Source organism: Leopardus geoffroyi, chromosome A1, assembly GCF_018350155.1.
Source record: "Leopardus geoffroyi isolate Oge1 chromosome A1, O.geoffroyi_Oge1_pat1.0, whole genome shotgun sequence".
Lineage (NCBI taxonomy): Eukaryota > Metazoa > Chordata > Mammalia > Carnivora > Felidae > Leopardus > Leopardus geoffroyi.
The window spans coordinates 22024479-22049038 of record NC_059326.1 but is presented as its reverse complement, the minus strand read 5'-3'; the positions used below and the strand labels follow the sequence as shown (position 1 = coordinate 22049038).

General features: G+C 36.9%; 1 protein-coding gene across 13 annotated transcripts in view; it reads right to left on the bottom strand.

The window, feature by feature from the left end:
* CAB39L (calcium binding protein 39 like) overlaps positions 1-24560 on the bottom strand; it is a 131630-nt gene that overhangs the window by 103297 nt on the left and 3773 nt on the right. For 5 of the 13 annotated variants that reach the window (XM_045475611.1, XM_045475597.1, XM_045475684.1 and 2 more), the window contains exons 2-3: positions 17830-17978; positions 16905-16978 (exon numbers count right to left, since the gene is read on the bottom strand). The gene's annotated coding sequence lies outside the window, so the exon portion shown is untranslated. The remainder of the gene's footprint in view (positions 1-16904; positions 16979-17829; positions 17979-24560) is intronic. The other 8 variants (XM_045475602.1, XM_045475658.1, XM_045475699.1 and 5 more) reach the window with 3 other exon arrangements.

The following is a 24560-nucleotide window of genomic DNA, read 5'->3' as shown; positions in this document are numbered from 1 at the left end:
AAAATCAAAACTTCTATTTTACATTGTTAATTCACAATTGAAAAAAATTCCATAGAATGAGATTTTAATTGTTTATTATTAGATAGAGACTTTAACAACCTATAAATAATGTAGTGCCATGGAGTTGTATCAGCTATTGAGAAAAGCAGAGAGGAAAAGTTAAAAATGCAAATGATACATATAGATCAAGTTACGGTCAAATGACATCATGGTTCACAAAATAAGCAATGATTCTACAATAATTCAAATACAAAAACATGGTGGGAAAAGTTATTACTATATGTGGTAGTGTAACTATGCAGAATTCCAATACCTCCTCTACCTTAGTAGTCACATTCACATTATTGAGTATTGTAAGACTTAGATTCCATCTTTGATACATATCTACTTCACTAGCCATAAGTCTTATAACTAGTTACAGAATTTTTAAAGGCACAATATTAAATTGATTAGTTCATCAAAATAACACACTGGTGGTTAAAAAAGTGTTTACTGTCAGGGTGCCTGAGTGGCTCAGTTGGTTGAGTGTCTGACTTCAGCTCAGGTCATGATCTCGCAGTTTGTGGGTTCGAGCCTTGCATCGGGCTCTGTGCTGACAGCTCGGAGACTGGAGCCTGCTTTGGATTCTGTGTCTCCCTCTCTCTCGGCCCCTCCCCTGATCATGCTCTGTCTCTCTCTCTCTCTCAAAAATAAATAAACATTTAAAAAAAGTGTTTACTGTCAGCAGTAACAATAATTGACACAAAAATTGATTTGTCATGTTAAAAAAAAATCAAGACTCTAACATGTAAAATACAAAACACACAAATACATATTTTTATGATTGTTTTATTGGCAATTTAGTGCTATTTATTGAACTAAACTATTGTTAATTTTACCTTATTGGTTTCAGGGTTGTTTATGTTTAATGAGTACATTTATTTTTATTTACATATAAAAACTGGAGGAGAAAGTTAACTAAAACAATTGGACTGCAAGTGACAGACCCAATGCAAATAAGTTCAGCAAAAAGGGAAATTAAGGATCATGTAGCCACAAGCCTAGGATTAGAGCAGTGGTTCTCAACTGGGTTAGCATCTAGTGGGGAGAGGCTAGAGAAGCTATTGAACATCCTAAAATCAGAGAATATCCTCTCCCCCAACAAAGAGTTATCCAGCCCAAAATGTCAACAGTACCAAGGTTGAGAGACCCTGGATTAAAGCTAACTTCTGCCAAAGCTTAAACAAGGTCACCGGAGCTCTTTCTCTCTCTTTTTGCATTGCTTTTTTTTGTGTGGCCTTCATTCATAGTTGGGCTCTCCCTACCTGGTAGAACAGATTACAAGGCCTTGGCCCCCACAATCTCAAAAGAAGAGGTCTCTGGTCCTGATCCTCTCTTTCAATAGCCATATCAAACCTGAAAAATGATTTTGGTCCTGCTAGTTCAGGTAACCAATTGTTAATAACCGCATGCGTAAGAACAGGGCCCACTTATTAACCAGCTTGGCTGCTGAGTGTGTTAGCATTAGTGCCAAGAGATTGACAGGCCTGTGAGGTAGGAAAAGGTGAATTATGAGGCTCACTATGAAAGAGCAACTTCAAGTCAAGAGTCAAGTGAAATGCTGGGTGAGATTATCTACAGTAAGATTGAACTTCAAAGCATATGTAGCTGGATTCACTCAGTTACATTTATGTGTTACATAAAACCATTCCATAAAGAAGTTCCAACTGGTTGCCCAGCATCCACACCTACCCTTTTCCTACATCTATACTTTCAACAACGGCCCCGCCTAACATTAGGCAAGGTTTCCACACGTGACGAACAGCGCACTCACTCTTACTCAAACTTGTTTACTGCCTCCAGCTCCAATATCTGTTGATTATATGCTCAATCAAGTTTGAAGCTGCTCCTTATGGTCTATCATCCTATGGCTCACCCCCACACCAAGACATCTAATAATAAACAAGGCAAAGTAAAAAAAAAAAAAAAAAAAGGACACCAGCAATAAATACTCCTACATGAAAAAAGGGAGATAAAAAATCAATCCATCAATCCATAATATATATGATATTTTGTTGGACAGGAAGAGCAAGCTTCCTTGTCTGGGAAAGGAAATGAGTTCCATAGTTACCAAATTGTTTGCCCCTGATTCTAGTCTCTAATCTCTGGGAGATCTCCCCTACCAGCCATCCCCCAAAATCACACTGAGAAGGTCACTGTGGATGGCTCCTGACTGGGAGGTTTCCTGCTGAAGCAGTCCACTTGTTTCGGAATCACATTCAGTAGTCTGGGAGTTTCCAGGGGATGGGAAATCACAAGCCTTTACTTCTCAGACTTAAATATCTTTGACAATACGACTCTCTTAGATTCTCTTTGGCTTTGTGTTTTCTACTAATCAAAGTCAGAAATCGCTGAATCTGAACTTGCTGCTGTGATTTTTGTCTCTACTGGCTTCACTGCTCTGTCCATTACTCCAGCCCCCAGGTTACACTGTTTCTTCCAACTCAGTGAGGGTAAACCTGCCCCCTTACACCCAGGATGCATCCCAACAGATCATGTTGTATTCTGGGGTTGACTGTTAGCTTTGCCCAAGGGCGAAGAGATGCTTGGGTCCTCAGGCTTCTCCTATGTTCTGAACACATCTTTTCTTTCTCATCATATCTTTCATATTTTCTAACCATATCTTCTCCTAGGTTCTTTCATATGTTTCTCACACTTTCTGCCTCCCTGCTTTTGCCCATACTCATTTAGCTCAGGGCTGTGATCACACTGAAGAGGCAAATAGCAAGGTACAGTGAGGTTGGAACTCAATATTCAAAAACTTCATCACAGACAATTTTTTTTTTTTTTTTAAGAAAAGGTAGGAACCTAATAAAAACAGCATGGTCTTACATGCTAAATGGTTTAAAAGTACATAAATAATAATAACATAAACATAAATAATAAATATGGCATTTTACTTTGAAAAAGACCTGGCATTTGCTTACGAAGGTAGGTGTTAAAGAGTTGTAGTTTGTGAGTTATTTTGAAATAGTGGTAATAGGGTTATCTGAAATCATTTGGAAAGTTTTAATACCAAATGTACATGGATGTGACTCATAATATGTGGTACACTGAGATTGCTGGTTGGTATTTGAAGTGTGTGCATGTTGGGGCACCTGGGTGACTCCGTTGGTTAAGTGTCTGACTTCGGCTCAAGTCATGGTATCACGGTTTGTGAGTTCGAGCCCCATATTGGGCTCTGTGATGACAGCTCAGAGCCTGGAGCCTGCTTCGGATTCTGTGTCTCCCTCTCTGTCTGCCTCTCCCCTGCTTGTGTTCTATCTCTCTCTCTCAAAAATAAACATTAAAAAAATTGAAGTGTGTGCATGTATACATTTTGTGTATTTCTATGTGGCTTGGTTCAGCAAGGTGGTTTGTGCATTCCCATAGTGCTTCTCCGAAATGAAACTACCCAAAAGTAAACAAGGAAAGTGTATTATGCTCACACTGTTCCCTAATATATCAATCAATCATGTTGGAACATATCTGTTTCAAAACAAGTGGTATAGCAGAAATGACTATTACATTTACCATTATAAAATATATGTATGTATACATACGTATGTGTTCAAGTAGGCTAAACATATTGTAGACCTATTATTGCAATTTTGCTAATTTGAGTAACTACAGATCTTTGGCTGTTTTAGTGGCATTTACCTCTGTCTTATTCTCACTTCTTTTCTTTACTTCTCATTCACATTTTTGTTTGTTTTTCTCTATTCCTAAAGACCACAGTGTAAATCCAGAATATCATAGCTACATACATCTTTAGGCAACCCAGAAATAACATTTAATTTATTTTTTGATAGCCGTTAGCCTTAAAAGCCAATAAAGTCTTGAGAACCATAGATTCTACCCAAGAACCAAGATTCTACCTTGAGAACCATAGGTTCTACCCAAGAAACATAGATTTCTCTAGTTCTTCCTTCTCATAATTTCCATTTCAAACATTATTAACACTGAGGCCTTGGAAGTTGCTTAAAGATATTCAAATTGCTTTCATAAAAGCAGAATATAGAAGAAATGTTATAGGAGAAATAATTTAGAGGTATCCAAGTTGCACAGAAATAAAATTTAACTGACAGAATTAAAAACACATTTCCTGTTGTGCACTTGAAACTAATATAACCCTGTATGTCAACCATACTTCAAAAATAAAGAATTAAAAAAAAAAACACATTTCCAGCTGTCCACTAATTGCTAATCCTTGGCCAAATCTGGAAATATTTAAAAGGTCTCATAACTAACTTGAACAAGACAACAAAGCTCAATTATTCTGGTTTTTCTCTTACTCTATTCTGCTTCCCATCTCCTTTTTTTGTGTGTGTGTTTCAGGAGGGAGGAAGGTGAATAACAAAAATTAGGCGACATTCTTACTCCTATTGGCTGTATTTCCAAAACACCAGAGCAGACTTTCAAACTGAGAAAAGTCAGGGTTTTTCTCTTTCCAGCACTACTCTGGCCCCCTGCTGGTTCCGAGCTGCAGTGGCAGCTGCAATATTCAGCCCCAGCATTAAGATCTCCTATGCCAGTCCAAGGAATGACTGATTGCTTTGCTTCACTAACGCTAAGATAGTATAATGTACAGCTAAACATATTTAGCAATAAACAGACACAGATATATAGCCTCTGAAGGCCTGTGTGTGATAAGCTGTTCTGAATATTCTTCAGATATCAAGCGGCTAGTTTCATAGGCTGTAGTCTCTGGTATTAGGCAGACCTAGATTTGAATGAAAACTGACTGTATATAAATAACATAACTTTAAATCAGAGACGATAATACAGTGCCAGGACTGGCTGTGAGGATCAAGTAAAATAATATGCACATGGGCCTAGCAATCAGTTAAGAGCTAAATGTTAGACATTTCTCCACTCATAAAATAAAAAACAAACTCTAGCACATATTAAAAGTATATCAGTCCACTTATTGCCCTGTCACTACTCTGGAATGATGCAGATCCACTGGAAGATTCACAAGCAGTGTGTAATCAACTTCCTTTATTAAACAATTAAAACAATTAAACAAAGAGCTATACTGGGTGCTCCAGAGATACACATACCCACATGCCAATAAGCCAGTAACTATGTGTTTAAGGACTTTTTAAATTGCCTTATATACCATCCAGAACAAAATAACTCCAAAAGAATTCTGGATACAACATTTTAGAAAAGCATGGGATAGGGATAATACAGAAACCCTGAATTTTAGCCTAGCTTCATCATTTGCTTGCCTTGTGCCCAAGTGAATTAAGCTTTGTTCTATATATTTAAGTAGGAACACTCCATCTCAGAGGATTATGCACACATAAGTAAATAACTAGAGACAAATTAGTAAACTAGAAAACTAGTAAAATGGAATGAGTTTAAAGAATATTTTTTTTCTAACACTTAACCCTCAAATCAACTAGAAAAACTTCCAGAAGCCACTATCATTGGCCCCACCACAACAGAGCTAAAGAAACAACGCAAAAAATGTCTACCTCATATCAGATTACCCTAACGAAAAGGTAGACTTGAAGTGGGGGCAAGGGAAGTGGGACTATTAGCCAAATGATGTCAGTAAAAAGTTACAAACAAGTTCAAACGTTATGGAAGTGTGAATTTGAAAATAATAGTAAATTATCAAGGAGATGCTCTATAATAATGCTTTTTGTCTAAATGAATAAATAAACTAAAAAAAATGTACAGGATTCATTCATCCAGCCATCTGAAGGCAATCTGCTCTATGGGTATACAGGTTGGAATAAGGAATTTATATTCTAATTGGGGATATAAGACATGTACCAAAAATACAGTGTAAGGCAAAAAGTTATGAATCACAAAGGAAAAGACCAATGAAATACCATAAAAATTCAGAAGAACAAAAAAATATGTATATCTTGAGGAATCAGAGAATGTTTCACAGAGACGGTAGCCCTGGAACTCAGTCTTGAATGATGGGTATGATTTGGTTTAGGAAGTGCAAAATGTAAATAACAAAGAAGTTAGTTTATCAGAAGCAAATGCTATGTGAATGATAGTAATAAAATGGAGAAACAAGTTTGAGCCAAATTATGGAGAGCCTTTAAAAGTAGGGTAATGAGTTCAACTGTTAATTTCTGAGCAAAAGGCAACCATAATGTGATCAAAACTCTATGTCACGATTATGAATTTGGTGGTATATAAGAACCAAAAGGGCAGAGAAGAGAAACAGTAGGTGATGAAATTAAATGACAGCAAAGGTTACTCAGCAGGGGAATGAGAGGACTATGTGAGTATCAGAGGAAATAGGCTTAGCAACTGAATAAATGTCAAATGGTAACTAAGAAAATACTCAAGATAACAATGAGTTTCCTTGTTTTCTACCTGAAAGAATAGGCTGGTAATATCTCAAAAGAAATAAGGATCACAGGAGGAAAATTTTTTTTACAAAATAACCAATGCTTGATATGTAAAAGTTTGAAGTGCCAGCAAGACTTCTGGATATATGCCTGTGGGCACTTGAACATACAGAACCAGAACCTGGGAGAGAAAACAGAACCAGAGCAATACACCTGAGAGTCACTCATTCTTCCAATGGAGTACAAGAAAAAAAGAGCCAAAAACAAAAACAAAACTTTAGAGAACACTGGGGCGCCTGGGTGGCCCTGCTGGTTAAGCATCCGACTCCTGATATCAGCTCAGGTCTTGATCTCAGGGTTCAAGCCCCACATTGGGCTCTGCGCTGGGTGCAAAGCCTACTTAAAACAAAAAACAAAAAACTTTAGGAAGCACCTACATGTAAAGATACAAAAAGTACAATGCTGGGTATAAAATATCTTTTTCTGTTAAGTGGAGGTGGGGCAGGATGGTCATAAGCCATCCTGCCACTATACTGTTCTTCCAGCCCCAGGGTTTCTAATCATACTGTTTCCCTCATTAAATTTCAAAAATTTTTTTTTGTCTTTCATAATTCTTATTTGCCTCTTATATTATTTCCAGGGGTATAGCTGTACTTAATATGAAGAAATGGATTTTATATCATCTTTTCTGGACTGGAAGCCTTGAACTTGCTTTTTAAAACTTGCTTTTTAAAACAGTGCATACTTGGGGGCACCTGGGTGGCTTAGTCGGTTAAACGTCCGACTTTGGCTCAGGTCATGATCTCGCTGCTTGTGAGTTTGAGCCCCATGTAGGGCTCTGTGCTAACAGATTGGGGCCTGGAACATACTTCAGATTTTGCTTCTGTCTCTCTCTGCCCTTCCCCTACTCATACTCTGTCTCTCTCTCTCTCTCTCTCTCTCTCTCTCTCTCTCTCTCTCAAATATAAAAAATAAAACATATAAAAATTAAAACAGTGAATATTTTTCTTTTATAAGTTAAAATCACTATGAAAAATAAACATATAATAAAAAAAAAAGAAGAGAACTTCGAAAATGTGAAGCATTCAACAGTACGATGCTATAGAGCATTCATATTCCCCTAAAATCCTAAAGACATAGGCTGATAGAGACATCAAAGCCAGGCTGGGACCACCATAGCATACTGCAGCATAAAGCAGGCAGATGACAGTCCTCCAGGGAAACTGGTCATCTGATCCAGGTAGCATGGCCCAACTACCCTGCCTAGAAGACTGGATGAGAGGCAGAAGTTTTAGTAGTGCCTGACACACAACAGTCAAGGACAAAATCAGGAATAAATGAGGTTAAGGATTGAAGGCACAAGCACATAATACTGTTTCCAGGTGTTTGGTGAAGAATGGAAGGAGAACTTGAAGGGCTAAAGAAAGGAGGTTTTGTTTGCCTTTTTTTTTTTTTCTTACTTTGAATTCTCAGTAGATTGGGACAGATATGAGGAAGATGCAGGAGAGGAGGGGGATAATCAATGGGATGAAATTCTTGAGCTCACAATGAAAGAAAGGATCAAGAATGTAAGTGAAAAGTTTAATATCCAAGAAGAATAACACATATTTTTCTAAAATAAGAAGGAAAGATAACGTTTGAATAAAGAAACTGTCACGGTAAAGAGGAATGAAGTTAGGGAGCACACGTTTGCTTTAATTTTCTCAGAAAAGGACTCAAGTTCATCTGAAGAGAATGAGGTGGAATAATAGAATGTGCCTTTGAGCAGAGTAAAAATTGATCTTATAAAAAAACATATCTAGTAAGAATAAAAGCCAAAGGTTATAATTCATATACACCAAACTCTAAGTTTAATAGTTACAATTCCTCTTCTTTCCAAAAAATATAACCACACTAAGTGAAATACATGCTATGATTTTCTTCCAATTTCCCAATTTAGGGAATAACAAAGGATGAGGTAAGAAAGAATTGATGAAATCCTAACATACAATAGATAACTAGCATCATAAGCAATAAAAGTGGGCTTAGCACTATAACCAGTTAAATGGTAATAATTCTCATATCTTCCTGCCCTTCTTTGCTGATCTATTTTTTTCCATAGTTGGTACTTCTGTGAAAAGTTCTTATTTGAATTAGTTAAAAACACAATATACCTTTACAATAAGAGAACAACTCCCATCCGATTGAGAACTGACACACATTCTCTTTTTATAAGGTATATCATCTCCCAGTTTTCCAAACTTTTACAAACTCACTTTTCTACAAATTACTGAAATCAGAACTACATAAATGTTACGTTGGAAAATCACATTATTACTGTTACAAATCTTTCAAAGTACAATTTGTGAGCTGGTGCTCACAAGAAGAAAAACAGGCTCCAAAAAGAACACAGAAAAGACAAAGAAAGAAGTAGCCTGGGTAAAGTAACAGAAAATCTTGAACAAGACATTTAATTTTCAGATTCAAACATGGCCATTTATTGCAAACAAACACAGCATTTGTGGTAAAACATATTCAGGTAATATACTGAACAGGAAAATATCTATAGAATTAGTTCAGTAATTCTAGTTGGATTCCATTACCATAACTGAAGACTTATAAAACATGATTTAGAGTAGGAAAAATTATTACAATCTATTAATAACTATAAAAGAAGAATATGGTTAATAAATGCAAACACAAAATTGCATCTTGTTTTACAAAACAAACTAGTGTACTTTTCTTGCTTTATTGACTCTTTTAAAATGTATCTTTCATTTTGCATTTCGATTTCAAAATAAATGCTCCCTGTAGAAAAAAAACCTTTTTATTTTACATGCTTCTCCATTGCTTGAAGATCTCCTGTCTTCCTTTTCTCTAATTCCACCCTACAAAGTTAACCACTGTTAACAGTTTAGTTCTGTTCTTTGATTTTTTTTCCCAGACATAATCTGTTTGTTTAAGTATATATACAGTTTTAAAAAAATGGTATCATACCATATATTCTGCTTTGTAAGTTATTTTTGTTTCTTAATAGTAGATCCTGGTTTCTTTACATGTCAGATTTAGTAAAAAGACTTCATTCTTTTCAAGAAGCTACATGATATTTTTTTTTAGGTTTATTTATTTATTTTAAGAGAGAAAGAACAAGCAGGGGAGGGGCAGAGAGAGAAGGGGACAGAAGATTCGAAGTGGGCCCTGTGCTGACAGCAGAGAGCCCAATGTGGGGCTTGAATTCATGAACTGTGAGATCATGACCTGAGCTGAAGCTGGATGTTCAACGGGCTGAGCTATCCAGGCATCCCTACATGGCATTTCTTAATATTCGTGCACCACAATTTATTTAACCATTTCTCCATATGCAGACAGTCAGGTTGATGCTGTTTCATTTTTTTCCTTCCCTATTTTATAATTTTTTTTTTTTTTTTTTTTTTGAGAGAGAGAGAACAAGTGACACATGAGTGGTAGAGGGAGAGCAAGAGAATCTTAGACAGGCTTGATGCAGGGCTTGATCTTACAACTGTGAGATCAGGACCTGAGCTGAAATCAAGAGTAGGACGCTTAACCAACTGAGCCACCCAGGTGTCCCCTTATAATCTTTTTAAAATTTGTTCAGGGATAATGTAAGCATGAATTAGGATTAAAAACTCATGGTGCTAGTTGTCCTTTGAAAGAAGCTATAAAATGATCATCTAATAGTAATAAACTTTTTTTCTTAAATAAAGATCTTGGCTTTTCATAGCTGATAAACACAAACAAAAGTTGTCACATTTTCAATACAATGTTATCAATAAGTCTAAGGACTTAGACACACAACTGGTTTTCAGACTAACTACACATTATAGCCTAATCCTCCACTACTTGATTAAATTTTACAACTCTTTATTGGTATTTTTATAAGCCTACTGTAGTACCAAGTTCTCTAAAGAATTCAAAAGAAGTCTGTGACAAATGACCTGCCTTCAAGGAGCTTACAATTTGGGGGGAATGGGGTGGTGAAACATAGTCATCTGTATGAAATAATTGCACCAAAATATAAAGACTAAAGAAAATGTACAAGGAAGAGGAAATAATCAAGGGACCAAGAATCATAGGATAAAACATAGATCATACCTAGTGAGAAAAGGTAAAGAGTTAATGCAAGAAATGGGAATTTAGAGGCACTTCGAAAAATTACTAGGGTTTGGATAGTAAGATAGAAAGGAGGCAGGTGCCTGGGTGCCTCAGTCCATTGAGCGTGTGACTCTTGATTTCAGCTCAGGTCATGATCTCAGTTTCGAGAGCTCAAGCCCCATTGTCAGCTCAGGGCCTGCTTGAGATTCTTCTTCCCTCTGCCCCTCCCCAGCTCACACTTTCTCTGTCTCTCTCAAAATAAAGAAATAAACTTAAAAAAAAATAAAAAGGAGGGGGGAGATATTTCCAGCAAGGGGAAATGTTTTAGCAAAAACCTGAAGACTGGAATGAAAGAAGAAATAAAAGGAAAAGGGAAAGAGAGCTAGGAAAGAGAAAAAAAAATGGCTAAGAGGGAAACACAGGGAGGGGGCGCCTGGGTGGCTCAGTCAGTTAAGCTTCTGACTTTAGTTCAAGTCATGATATCAAGCTTCGTGAGTTCGAGCCCCGCGTAGGGCTCTATGCTGACAGCTTGGACCCTGAAGCCTGATTAGGATTCTGTGTCTCCCTCTCTCTCTGCCCCTCCCCCACTTAGGTTCTGTCTCTCTCTCTCTCAAAAATAAACATTAAAAAAAAAATAAAAATAAATAAAATGTAAAAAAGAACAGAAAGAGGTAAACATATAGGGATAAGGTTTTGAGATGGAATGGTGAGCAGGGAAGGCTGTTGGTTTTTTAGGTGCATACATTTGTTGTCAGGAAGAAACCTGTAGAGAGGTAAAACTGAAATACCCTAATGAGAAAAAAAGCCAGTGGTAAGGGAAAAAGTGAAGATAAATAGTGAGGCATTTAGAGAGATCCTCTCGATGGTAGAGGAACCCCAGATATTAGCTGTTCTCCGCACACTTGGTCAAACATGTTTTGGCCCCATATCCAGGTACACCAAGGATTTCCTGATTTTCAGAAGTTTTTATTTGTGGGGTCAGGGTTAGAGTCACTGTTACATAACACACAGTATTTCATATAGAAAGTCCCATCTAATATCTCTCCAGAGTTCTTATTCCCTTCTTGCTGGATTTTCCCTGTGCCCTTCAAATTTTTATTTTCATTATTTCTGTCCCAGGGTCTACTTCCAAATCTATATACATAACTCATCCTAGACACCAACAAAACAGTCACTTCCAATTGACAGGACACACTTAAGGCAATTTAACAATCATCTTCTGACAAGAAGCCTTGTTGACAAGTTGACAAGCCCCTTGTGGACTCAACATTCATCACAAATGAATTATCAAGGCATTTTTTCCAAACAAATCCAGTGTTTTCTACAAAAGCCATTCTTATGCCAACTACTGAAAGATTGACGGTTTCTCCATTTCAATACAGAATCAAAAATATAGGAGGAAAAATACATTCAGGATATCTTCCAAAAAATTTCTACAAATCACTGGTCTGAAAAGGCTAAAATGACTACCCCTAAGAGCAAAGGAGCCTAGAAAAAAGGAGCATCTGACATTTGCAGCTTCAATCATGGGAAGAAGGCATGAAAATATGAGGTTTGGTATGACTTTTGCATAGACCATCAATAGTCTGCCACAAAAGTTAAGTAAAAAGCACAATAAAGATACATAAATTAGTGATTACAACTATACTTTTTGAGCTTATATTCCTAAATTCCAGAAATTAAATGGCTTACCTCAAAGTATTTGCAAAGTTGTTTTTAAGTGGATACAAATTTAAACAACCTCTAAATATTTAACACTCATCATTATTTATATAGCATTTTATAATATCAAAGAGTGTTCATATATATGTTCTCTATAAAAGCCTTGAAAAGAACATAAAGGAAATATGATTCTAGTAGCTCCACTTTAAAGATAAGAAATATAAAGTGAATGGTTTTACTATAGCAGATTCAGATAAGGAAATTGAAACTGAAAGTTAAAATCTTGACTTAGGGCGCCTGGGTAGACTCAGTTGTTAAGCATCTGACTTCGGCTCAGGTCAGGTCATGATCTCACAGTTGGTGAGTTCAAGTCCCACATTGGCTGAGCACGAGTCGGAGTCCACCTCTGTGAGCTCGTCCAGCTTTCGGTAACGGCACGAGCCCCCCCCCCCCAGTGAGCCCGGCTTCTCGATAGCTCGCTCGCTCTCTCCCTCCCTCCCTCTCTCTCCCTCTCTCTCTCTCTCCGTCTCTCTCTCGCTCTCTGCCCCCCGTGGGATTCTCTCTCTCTGCTCCTTGTTCGTATGCATCCTCTCTAAATAAAGTAAGTAGGTAAGTAAGTAAGTAAGTAAGTAAGTAAATAAATAAATAAATAAATAAATAAATAAATAGCAAGCCTGACTTAGATGCCAACTTGTCAGTGGTATCAGCGGGGTTCAAATCCTACCGCATTTTTACTAATATCTGCTATTTGGTTTGGTACAGCATTACGTTTGAAACAACATTTGGTTAATTGTGATTTCAAAATTACTGTAATTTTGATCTTTTATACTTAAAAACATCTCACCAGAAGAACTTATTTTGTGAAGATACGTGCACCACAAAAGATATTTTCTGAATAAATGAGTTTATGAATAGTTTTAATTCATTTCTGGCTAACTCCCACAATCAAGAATCATCAAGAATTTTGACATAAATATTGGTTTAAAAGTTATTTTTAATAACCATTCCTCTGACAACAAAAAGGAATTCTTTGCCTCCCACAAAGTTCTTTATTTAGACTTTTTATTTTCATTGTTGTTCATTAATTCTAGGTTCATATCTGCTCAATATTGCTAATCGTACATTCTTATAAAATGATATCCTCACAACTCTTCATATTTTGGATATATTTTGTCTTTTTTCTTTTCATAGCAAATACATGGAATTTATCCTGTGACATCACACAACTGCTAAGTGGGCTGAATGTTTTTGCTAGGTGACTGGCAGGACTGAATGGTGCTGATATTGTCTAACAAATATTGTTTTTTTCATTTTCCATTTATAATAGTTATCACTCAATAATTCCCTTAGTTATAGCTGCCTCCTTTAGAGCATTGCTTGATGTTAGTCTGCATTGGCTCCACACCCTGTTAACTATCATATTCTTTCATGATCTTCTTAGTACCACAAACCAGCTAGCATTTCTAGCAACAAATGCTAGCAGAAATCTAACGGTTTGGACTCCTCTGGGTTTCTAGAATCTTCTTTGAGACACTTGTGAGAATTCTTTGTAGTTGAGGAATGACTGAAAGCCAATCAGGTTCTCCAGTAAAGGAGAGGAAAAATAACTGAAATGCCAATCATTTCCCTTATTTCTCTGGTATACTTTTCTTTCTTCATAGCACATGGGTCTGTTCTTATGAACACATCTCCTCTCTCTTTCTTTTGTCTTTTCCTGTGTTAAGAAGAGTACAGAGGTATTCCTGTTATTTCTGACTGGTGCTGCTATATTTGACTTTGTTGATGCCACACCTGAGTGTCAGAGGTTCCATTTCACACTGAGAGACAGGGGAAGTTTTGGAAAGTGCTCTCAAGTCACTGGTCTCTGCTGGGGAGAAAGGAGAGAGAAGCCCCATGGCCACAAGGTCTGGCCCAGCTCTGGGAGCCGAGACCTACGGGGAGCAGGTGGCCCAGTGTCTATTTTCTCTTATATCTTAAAATGTACTTTCTTTCTCAGCTACTTAGCAAATTACATGCAAATGGTATTTCTAAGATCGCAACATCTTTGATTCAATTAAGGGGAAAGAGAGCCTTGGATATTTCATTAAAAAAATCATTTTGACAAATTTTTCCTACCCAAATTAATTCTGTTTCTGTTGATAAATACAGGGATAAAAAGAATATTTTTAATGTTCCTTGTAACCTTTCATGTTTTCTTTCTGGAACTTTTGATTAGATCACCTTATAATCTTTCATTTTCTATAACTTTTTTCTCTGTGTATGGTCTTCCATGCAGTTTCTTTGTAACTGTGCCTCATATGCTGATTTAACGTACCATTTAATCTTTAAATTCTGTTATTATACTGTTCATTTCTGATATTCTTTTAAGTTTATTTACTTTGAGAGTGAGCAGTGGAGGGGGCAGAGAGACAGAGGGAGACAGAGAATCCCAAGCAGGCTCTGCACTGTCAGCACGGAGCCCAACATGGGGCATAAGCCCACGAACCGTGAGTCATGGCCTGAGCTGAAAACAAGAATCAGGCACCTGGGGCACCTGGGTGGCTCAGTTGGTTGGGTGTCCAACTTCAGCTCAGGTCATGATCTCAGAGCTTGTGAGTTCAATCCCCGCGTCAGGCTCTGTGCTGACAGCTCAGAGCCTGGAGCCTTCTTCGGATTCTGTGTGTGTGTGTGTGTGTGTGTGTGTGTGTGTGTGTGTGTGTGTCTCTCTCTCTACCCTCCTCTGCTCATGCTCTGTCTCTCCCTGTCTCAAAAATAAATAAACATAAAAAAAATTTTTTTAAAGAGTCAGGAGCCTAACCAATTGAACCACCCAGGTGCCCTTCATTTCAGATATTCTAATTGGCTCTTATTTTAATATGCCTGGTCACTTTTAAATTCTATTACTCTTTGGGGCACCTGGGTGGCTCAGTCGGTTAAGTGTCCAACTTCGGCCCAGGTCATGATCTCACAGTTCGTGAGTTTGAGCCCCGCATCAGGCTCTGTGCCAGAGCCTGCTTCAGATTCTGTGTCTCCCTCTCTCTCTGTCCCTCCCCCACTCATGCTGTCTCTCTCTCCTTCAAAAACAAACATTAAAAAAAATTTTTTTAATTCTATTACTCTTTATGTTTTAGCATCCCTCTTTTATGTATTAAATATTAAATATTTATTTTATGTATTGGGTATTTCTTTTTTGAGGAAGCACGCACACGCAAGAGAGGCAGAGGGGGAGAGAGAATCTTTAAAAAATTTTTTAAATGTTTATTTATTTTTGAGAGACAGACAGAGAATGAGTGGGGCAGGAGCAGAGAGAGAGGGAGGCACAGAATCTGAGGCAGACTCCAGGCTCTGAGCTGTCAGCACAGAGCCTGACATGGGGCTCAAACTCACGAATGGTGAGATCATGACCTGAGCCGAGGTCGGATGCTTAACTGACAGAGCCACCCAGGCACCCAAGACAGAATCTTAAGCAAGCTCCATGTTCAGTTTCTCATGACTGTGAAATCATGACCTGAGTGAAAATCAAGAGTCAGATGTTTAACTGAGTCACCCAAGTGCCCCTTGGATATTCCTAATAGGAAAAACCTGTGTAGATTTGTTTTGGTTGTTTGTGGTTTCTGCTCTTTGCTCATGGAATTTTGATTTTCTCCCTTCATGTTTTGTGATTTTAAAAAATGTGTAAGACTGGGGTGCCTGGGTGGCTCAGTCAGTTGGGCATCCGACTTCAGCTCAGGTCACGATCTCGCAGTCCATGAGTTCGAGCCTCACGTCGGGCTCTGGGCTGATGGCTCGGAGCCTGGAGCCTGCTTCAGATTCTGTGTCTCCCTCTCTCTCTGCCCCTCCCCCGTTAATGCTCTGTCTCTCTCTGTCTCAAAAATAAATAAACTTAAAAAAAAAATGTGTAAGAGCTTATTTGTTAGAATTTTAATAATGATACTCTGACAAACAAATGTTTGTCAAGAACATTTATAACTCTGTCTGTGGAAGATTTTTAATTGTTTCTGTCAGGTACTGAAAAGTGTTAGAGACCAAGGTCCATTTCAAATTAAAATTCTCTATTTGTGGGAGACCGTGAAAATAAGTATTTAGGGATCATGAAAATAGTATAAATTAAGGCCTCAAATCCAAGTGAATGTGAGCCGGTAACCAGGAAGTAGTAGGAGAGATTTGATTTGATTTTTTCAAAGTTTATTTATTTTATTTTAGTAATCTCTACACCCACCGTGGGGCTTGAACTCACAACCCTAAGATCAAGAGTTGCATGCTCTACCAACTGAGCCGGCCAGGTGCCCCAGTAGGAGAGATTTTAACTCCACCCAGAGCTCTATGCCTCTCCAAGATGGTGTCTGATCAGGCCCCTACACTCTGCAGAACCCAAGGAATTTTTCCCTGTCCCCATCCCTCTCCATACACAACTTTCTATACCAACAGAAATCCATGCATATCCCCAGAGTATTCAGTGACTTCAGCACTTGCTTACCTCACAGGATGTACTTCTTCTGTTTCAAGCCACAAAAAGTTTCCCTTATTTTCTTATTGGTTCATCCACTCATAATGAAGGTTTTTTAAATATTAAATCTAGTGTTTTTCACCTTTGGTGGGGGGGGGGCTGAATTCAAGAACTCTTGTCTATCATACTGCCAGAAAGGGAAATCTATTTAATACTTCTATAATTGCTTTGTGAAATTTAAATTAGGATATTATATATATATATATATATATATATATATATATATATATATTCCTGTATAGTTTTATTTTAGTGTGTTAACTGTAATCTTCAAGTATGTGAAGAACATTTACACTCTTGACTGAGTCATTATATTAGCTTACCTTAGAAGTTGTATATCATCTGCAAATCGGTTTCAACTTTCTGTCTTCACCAAAGTCACTGATCAACACAGCTTCTGACAAAAAGAAAAGCTTCAAAATTAATTTTTAAACTTTTATAGCAAATCCAATATATTTTCTTACTGTTATCAGGTATATAGAATTACAAATTAAATTTCCACCATAATCATATATAGATAAACCAATTAAAACAGGAAAATCCCTCTACCCCAATTACTTCAAGTGCCAGAACATTTAGAAAGTAGCATTGAACTAAGTGAAAATATTTTATCATCAGGAGAAACCAGTAGTGGTATGAGGGGGTGGTTTAGAGAAGGGGAGCCCTAGCACCCCCAAAATATATCCATTAGCCATCATCTTCCACAGGAAACATAACTTACTTAAGCTAGTATCTCAAAGGTCAATTTTTAGAAATGTTTTTATTTATTTATTTTGAGAGAGAATGCACACATGTGCATACAAGTGGGGGGAGGGGCAGACAAAAAGGAGAGAGAGAAATCCTAAGCAGGCTCCGTGCCTGCAGGGTCCAGCGCGGAGACTGACACTGGTCTCAATCTCATGACCACGAGATCATGACCTGAGCCAAAATCAAGAGTCAGACGCTTAACTGACTGAGTCACCCAGTTGCCCCTAGAGGCCAATTTTTATAAAAAGGCTGTGCAAAGCTTAAAAGAGCTTTTAAGTATCACAAAGAGAAGCTTTGAAGGGTTTTTTGCTTTTAACAGCATCATGAAAATCCATGCCTACTAGAGTTTTTCTTTCCTACTTCCCACACTTTTAGTTTGCATCTTTTATTAATTTCAGTCATTGATGGCAACTTTCACAAAATTTTTATCTTCGACATCAATATAAGGATATATGTGTATGTGTGCTTACATTTCCCCATCAGAAATAAGAGAAAACTTACACTTCTCTCCTTTAGTGCATTGCTCTTGCATGAAGAACATATAAACCACTGACTTAGGGTCTGCATATTAATGTATTTTCTGAGCAGCAACTACTGGTTTAAATAGAACATTTAGCTCCTGATGTTCTTTCTTCTCAATATTTGAAATCCTGCAATAATGTAGTAGAAAAAGCACAGGCTTTGGAATCACATTGATCTGGGTTTAAATCTCAACCTCCCACTCTGTAACTGTCTAATCTGAAACAAATTATGTAACCTCTCTGAACCTTTTAGGAATAAAATATCATGATTCTCCACAGGTATACGCAAGAGTCAAATGATATATATATAGTGTCTGACACAGTGCCATATAACATGTACTCTGTTATGTAGCTGTCCTGTGTTTTTTTGTATTTCGCTTCCATTTTGCTCAATCTGTCAAAGAAATTTTGAGACTACATTTTCTTAATTTACAGCCTTAACGAACTTCTGTGGTTTTGTTCAACAATTATCGATATTTTACATCTATTTTGCCCAATAATATACATAAAATATTTTAAAAATAACAATATAACAATAATAATGCTAAATCTAGGTCCTAAAGTCACTAGAAATTGTTCCTTTTCTTGTATGGTTATGACACCAAAATGCTATACAGTTATGTAAATTTATTTCCATTCCTTCTTAAATTTTTCTTTCAGTTCTTCTTTTTTTCTTAATGTTTATTTTTGGGAGAGAGAGAGAGAGAGAGAGAGAGAGAGAGAGAGAGAGAGAGAGAGAAAGGGGCAGAGAGAGGAAGACAGAATCCAAACCAGGCTCCAGGCTCTGAGCTGATAGCACAGAACCGGACTCAGGGCTCGCTCACGAGCCATGAAATCATGACCTTAGCTGAAGTCAGACACTTACCAACTGATCCATCCAGGTGCCTTCAGTTCTACTTTTTTAATTTAATTTTTGAATATGTGAACATACATGATTCAAAGGTCAAAACTATATAAATAAGTAACAGAAATCTCTCGTCTGCTGTTGGCACCTTTCACATTCCCTCCTTCTACCTATAGATTATATATTATTTCATGCCTTTGGGGTTTTTTCTACTTCATAATATATTCTGCAGATCATTCAATGTTGGTACATGTAGACTTTCTACACTCTCTTTTATGACTTCTGGAGAAAACAGCAACTTGGAAGGGGAATGGAGATTATTCGACTATTGAATGTACTTTAGTTACCTAGTCCCCTATTAACAGGCATTTTGGTTGTTTCTAATCTTTTGCTAATACAAGTAATGCTGCTGTGAGTAACTTCATACAAATGCCAGTTTATATTTTATGTCACTGTGTCTTTAGAACAGATTCCTAGAAGTTAGGTGCCCGGGTCAAAAAGTAAATGCACGTGTAATTTAGTATACATATAATATATGTATATTATACACACGGGTTGGATGCTGCCAAATTCCCTCCCAAGATTTGTGCTTTTGTATCCCTACCAGCAATTCATCAAAGTGCCTGTTTCCCCACAATCCACAGAATATATTATATAACTTTGGATTTTGGTGAGAAAGGCTTGAGTGTAGCTATAATTTTTAGTATAGCTTTGCGGGGGGGGAGACACATGAGCAGGGGAGGGGCTGAGAGAGAGGGAGAGAGAGAACCTTAAGCAGGCTCCAAGCTCGGAGAGGAGCCAGACCTGGGGCCTGAGCATAAGATCATGACCTGAGTTGAAATCAAGAGTCAGACGCTTAACCAACTAAGCCACCCAGGCGCCCCTTAGTATAGCTTTTATTTATATTTCTCTTAGTATGACTGAAGTTAAATATCTTTTGTGTGTTTGTCAGCTGCATTTCTTTTTCTGTGACCTCTCATATCTTCGGCCCAATTTTCTATTGGGTTGCCAGTCATTTGCTCTGACTTCTAGGTTATTAGAAGAGATTAGCTAGGAGATCAGCTCTTTATGATGTGAATTCAATTATTTCTTCCTACCTTGTTACTGGTCTTTTTACGTTGCTTATGATACTTTTCATCATGTAACCTTTTTTTAGTGTGTGGAATTTATCATGGTTTTCACTTTTTCTGGGATGGAGTCATAGTTCTAAAATCCCCGTCTTACAATTTCATAGACTTTAACAATCTGTGCCTGTTCTGCTTTTTATGTTGCTCTTGAGAAATTTGTTCCTAATGTCTTTTGTCTACCTGGAAGCCTAGAGGAATTTTCCACTACTTGAATGTCCAATAGTTTTACTAGGATATGCCTTGGAGTTGACCATTCTAGATCAATTTTTTCAGTACACAATGAGCCTTTTCAATTTGAGTCTTCTGTTCATTCCAGAATGTTTTCATGGATTGAAGTTTAAATATTAGTTCTGCTATTGCTCTTCTCTTCCTAAGAACTCTAATTTTTACATATTGTCTGTATCATTTGCTCTTTCTCTTTCTTCATTTAATTTTCCTTCTTCTGGCTATCTTCAAGTCTTTCCTCAATACCTCTTACATTCGGGAACTCTATTCTCCCTTAGGTATCTTGGACTTTAGCTTCATTTTAAAAGATAATTTTTCTTCATTTTATTTCCTTAGTTCAGCAAATTTACTTTTCACATCCTCCTCTTTTTGTCCATTTGTTTTGGGGTTCTGAATTTGTATTTGAACTTTATCTCTGCAAATGCTTATCCGTGGATATTTAATTCAGGTAGGAGTATTGTGCTGTGGTTTTCTTTAGCTCTTATAGTTGAGTATTTTGGGAGACACTTTACATCAGCTGAAATATTCTGACTCAAAATTTATGTTTTCTACTTATAGTAACTTTATATGGATGTTATGTGCCAGTATCTTTTCATTTTGAAATGTTCTAATTTTCCTAAACCAGATTAACAATAGCATATAGACAGGAGTGAGAGATTTAGAAAAATTACTAGATTTTCTAGTTCAACAGCACCTTCTGTTGGTTTGATAAAGTACAGTTTTTTTAATCAATGATTCCTTTTTGGGTGAGAGTGGTTGATGTATCTTCTTTTTCATCAAGATCCCTAATTTCTACTATCTTTTCTTACTCTTACCACCAGGTCTCCAGGTATATGGTGTCCCTTCCAACTCTCCTCTTATCTCAAAAGCAATACCTTTCTCAGACTGCCTCTTTGGTCTCATGAGCTTTCAAGTCCCCTCCTTTTGTCTAACAGGTCTCAAATTTGTATTTCCTTCCTTAGGGTAGGGCTTTCACTTTCTGGAGGTATTTTATCTGCATTCTACTGATTCTAGATCTTGCTTCCTTCTCCTCTTCTCAACAGTGTCAACCTCATTTGCCACTTCAGCATGGGTGCCAGAGCTCACTCTGCTGCATTTCAGCATTTGCTTCCGTACATACCCATAATTTGAAATTAGTTAGGCAAGGATGGTGGTGGTTTTATTTGCTCTCTTTATAGATCTGTATGGTTTTTAAAGAATGTATGGTGAGATCTGGATTTAGAAAGTTACCATAGTCCTACAGACACCTTTAGTCACGTGTTATTTTTTATTTTAAAAATTATCTTCCAGTTTTATTGCATGTGATCAAAAGTTTGACTTTTGGGGGGGGGGGGGACTGAGGTTTTCTTTGTGGTCTAATATAGCAGATTTTTTTAAACTGTCTCCTGTGCACTTGAAAAGATGTATTCTCCATTAGTGGACTCAAACTTTGATATAAATCTAGGAGATTTACCCTACAATATACTTAGTGGTACTAGAAAGGTGTGTGAAAGTCTTCTATTAGCAGATTTCTAATTCTCCTTACATCCCTTATAGTTTATACTTCATAAAAGCTGTTGATGTATTATTTGATAAATAGGCATTTTAAAAAAATCTTAATTGTGAATGTAGCCCTTAACTTGGACAATATCCTTTATTTTAATGCTTTTTGAATTAAATCCTGCCTTGTCTGATACCAAGATGAAAACCCTGTTTTAAAATTTGCATTTATCTGATGTATCTTTGGTCTTCCCTTGATTATTGTTTTTTAAATTCTTCATTTATTAATTCCCTTTATTATTAATAACTTGTATAGCTCTACCTTTTGTATACACAAATCCGAAAACTTTTTTCATTAAGTTGAGCCCATATATTACTAATACATCTGATATTTTTGGTGTTATTGGTAACTTTTCATGTTCTATACATTTTGAGTATCTGTACATACAAATACTTATAGAAAATGTGTGCATTTTAGTTTTTAGCCATTATATGGAATATGTAATGGCGTCTCATTATGATTTTAATTTGCATTTCCCCAAGGACTCTTCTATGCTTTTCTCAAGAAAAGTGAAATGAAACCTAAAATCACTTCTCTGCAGATATTTATAACAGTTGTATTTGTAATCACTAAACACTGGAAATAACCCAGATGTCTCTTAATTGGGGAATGGGTTTTTTAAAACTGCAGTAGTACATCCTTGCAATGTAATACAGAAACAAACCTCTTCCTAGTGCAGGATAACATAAATACACAGGGAAACTGACTATGCTATAAATACATAAGAAAAAAAAAACATAAAAATGAGCCATATAACATTACATTAAGGAAAAGATGACACCCTTGAAAGAACCCAACAAATCAGAAATAAAAAGAACTCAGAAATGAGATGACTTCAACCTAGAAGTGAGATTGCCAGGTCTCATAATAAAGGCATGTTTGATTTTCTAAAAACTGCCAAACTGTCTTCCAAATGACTGGTATTTGCAGTCCCACCAGCAAGATTTGAATCCTGTTGCCTTGCATCCTTGCCAGCACTTGCTATTTTTTTTCATTCCTTCCTTTTTTTTTTTTTTTGGCCATTCTATATAGGCTGCATAGTGGTATCTCATTTCATTTCCTCAATTACTATTCTATACTTTTCTCATTTAACACAAAATGGTGACCTTTCTCCAACATCATTAAGTACTCTGTATCATTAAACACCTTTTGAAAATACTTTTAACAAGCTGAAATATAGTCTACCATGATGAATGTGTAATAATTTATAAAACCATTCTTCTACCATTAGTTATTCCTTACCTCCAGTTATTCCCAAATACAGTTACACTGTGTTCGTAAAGCTCTGACCCCATCTCCATTTCCATAGAAGTTTCCTTACAAAGGGTCAGAGTATATATAGTTTTGTCTCAATGCGTTCTGACAAACTGCTTGTTAAATTTTTTTAAAGTTTATTTATTTGAGAGAGAGGGTGAGTGAGTAGGGGAGGGGCAGAGAGAGAGGGAGAGAGAGACTCCCAAGCAGACTCTGCACTGTCAGCACAGAGCCAGATGTGGGGTTCGAACTCATAAACTGCGAGATCATGACCTGAGCAGAAACCAAGAGTCAGACACTTAACTGAGCCACCCAGGTGCCCTACAAATTGCTTATGTAAATATTTATTTCCCTAATTACAAGTTAAATATTTTTTCATGTAAGCCATCTGTGCTTGTTATTTTGTGATCATGAGTTCATGTCCTTTGCTCCTTTTGTCAGGGTATTAATGTTCTTATCTGTTGATTTGTAAGAGACCAGTACATCCTCCAGAGGTATAGATCCTACTTTACATGTAAAGCAAGCTAGGCCCACCATGGACCTTCCCATCCAATTTTTTATCCTATTTGAAATATGAAATATACTTCAAATGAGCAAACATGCATCCAATACCAACTGCACGCAAACTTGTTCATGACTCAGGAACAAGTCTTGCTTTCCAAGGAATTATTTTGTTTGTCACAGCCTGTGAGAAACAAGGTAATATAAAACATGCTTAAATGAAGACTTTGAGTACAGGGCAAGAAGAGGTTGTGATTAAATTAAACCTGTCTATCACGATCTCGCGGTCCGTGAGTTCAAGCCCCGCGTCGGGCTCTGGGCTGATGGCTCAGAGCCTGGAGCCTGTTTCCGATTCTGTGTCTCCCTCTCTCTCTGACCCTCCCCCGTTCATGCTCTGTCTCTCTCTGTCCCAAAAATAAATAAACGTTGGGAAAAAAAAAAAAAAAATTTTTTTTAAAAATAAAAAAAAATTAAACCTGTCTGTATTCCAAAGAGGAAGTTGAGCTAGGCATCCATTACTTTCAAAGGTTAATTGAAGGCAGTGAGAACCGTTGTTACAGAGAAAAGGAAAGTAGTCCCCAAGTCTGCAAGTGATAGTTGAGGATCACAAGCAACACACCTTATTCCTCCCAATTCTAATTGTAGGAACCAAATAGAATCATCAAAAGTTCATGACATTCTCACTGAAGTTGTTACTTAAAAATTTGTGACAATACAGCTTTTTAAAAATTAGAGGATAAATCCTATTCCAACCTCCATGTGCAAATAGTCTGTGTTTCCTACCATTATACCTTTCAGCCTTTTAACTTAAGCACGTGGCATAAAAATGGCAGGAAGTGAAGCAGCCATCTTGGTCCACAAGATGGAGCTGAAGGATGAAGTGGCAGAGCAACAGGTCAGAAGGTATTTTTTGCAGCACAATTTTTTGCAGCAAAGCAACCTAATTAGCTCATCTTTTTAGATATGAAAGAAATTGTAATTTTTTAAAATAACTTTATTAAAAAACTTGGGGGCCACAATTATTTTTTAGGTTGCCACAGTACATACATATAGAATGTCACAAACGTACATCTTAACTAATACAAATTCCAAGTTGAGAAGTGAAGGCTTTGTCAAAAATACAGTGGCATATAAAACGTTAAGAAAAAGAGGACCTACAGTAGGCAGTGGCAATGAAAGTAGAAAAAAGAGAAAAGTGATTTTGGAGGTTGAAGCTACAG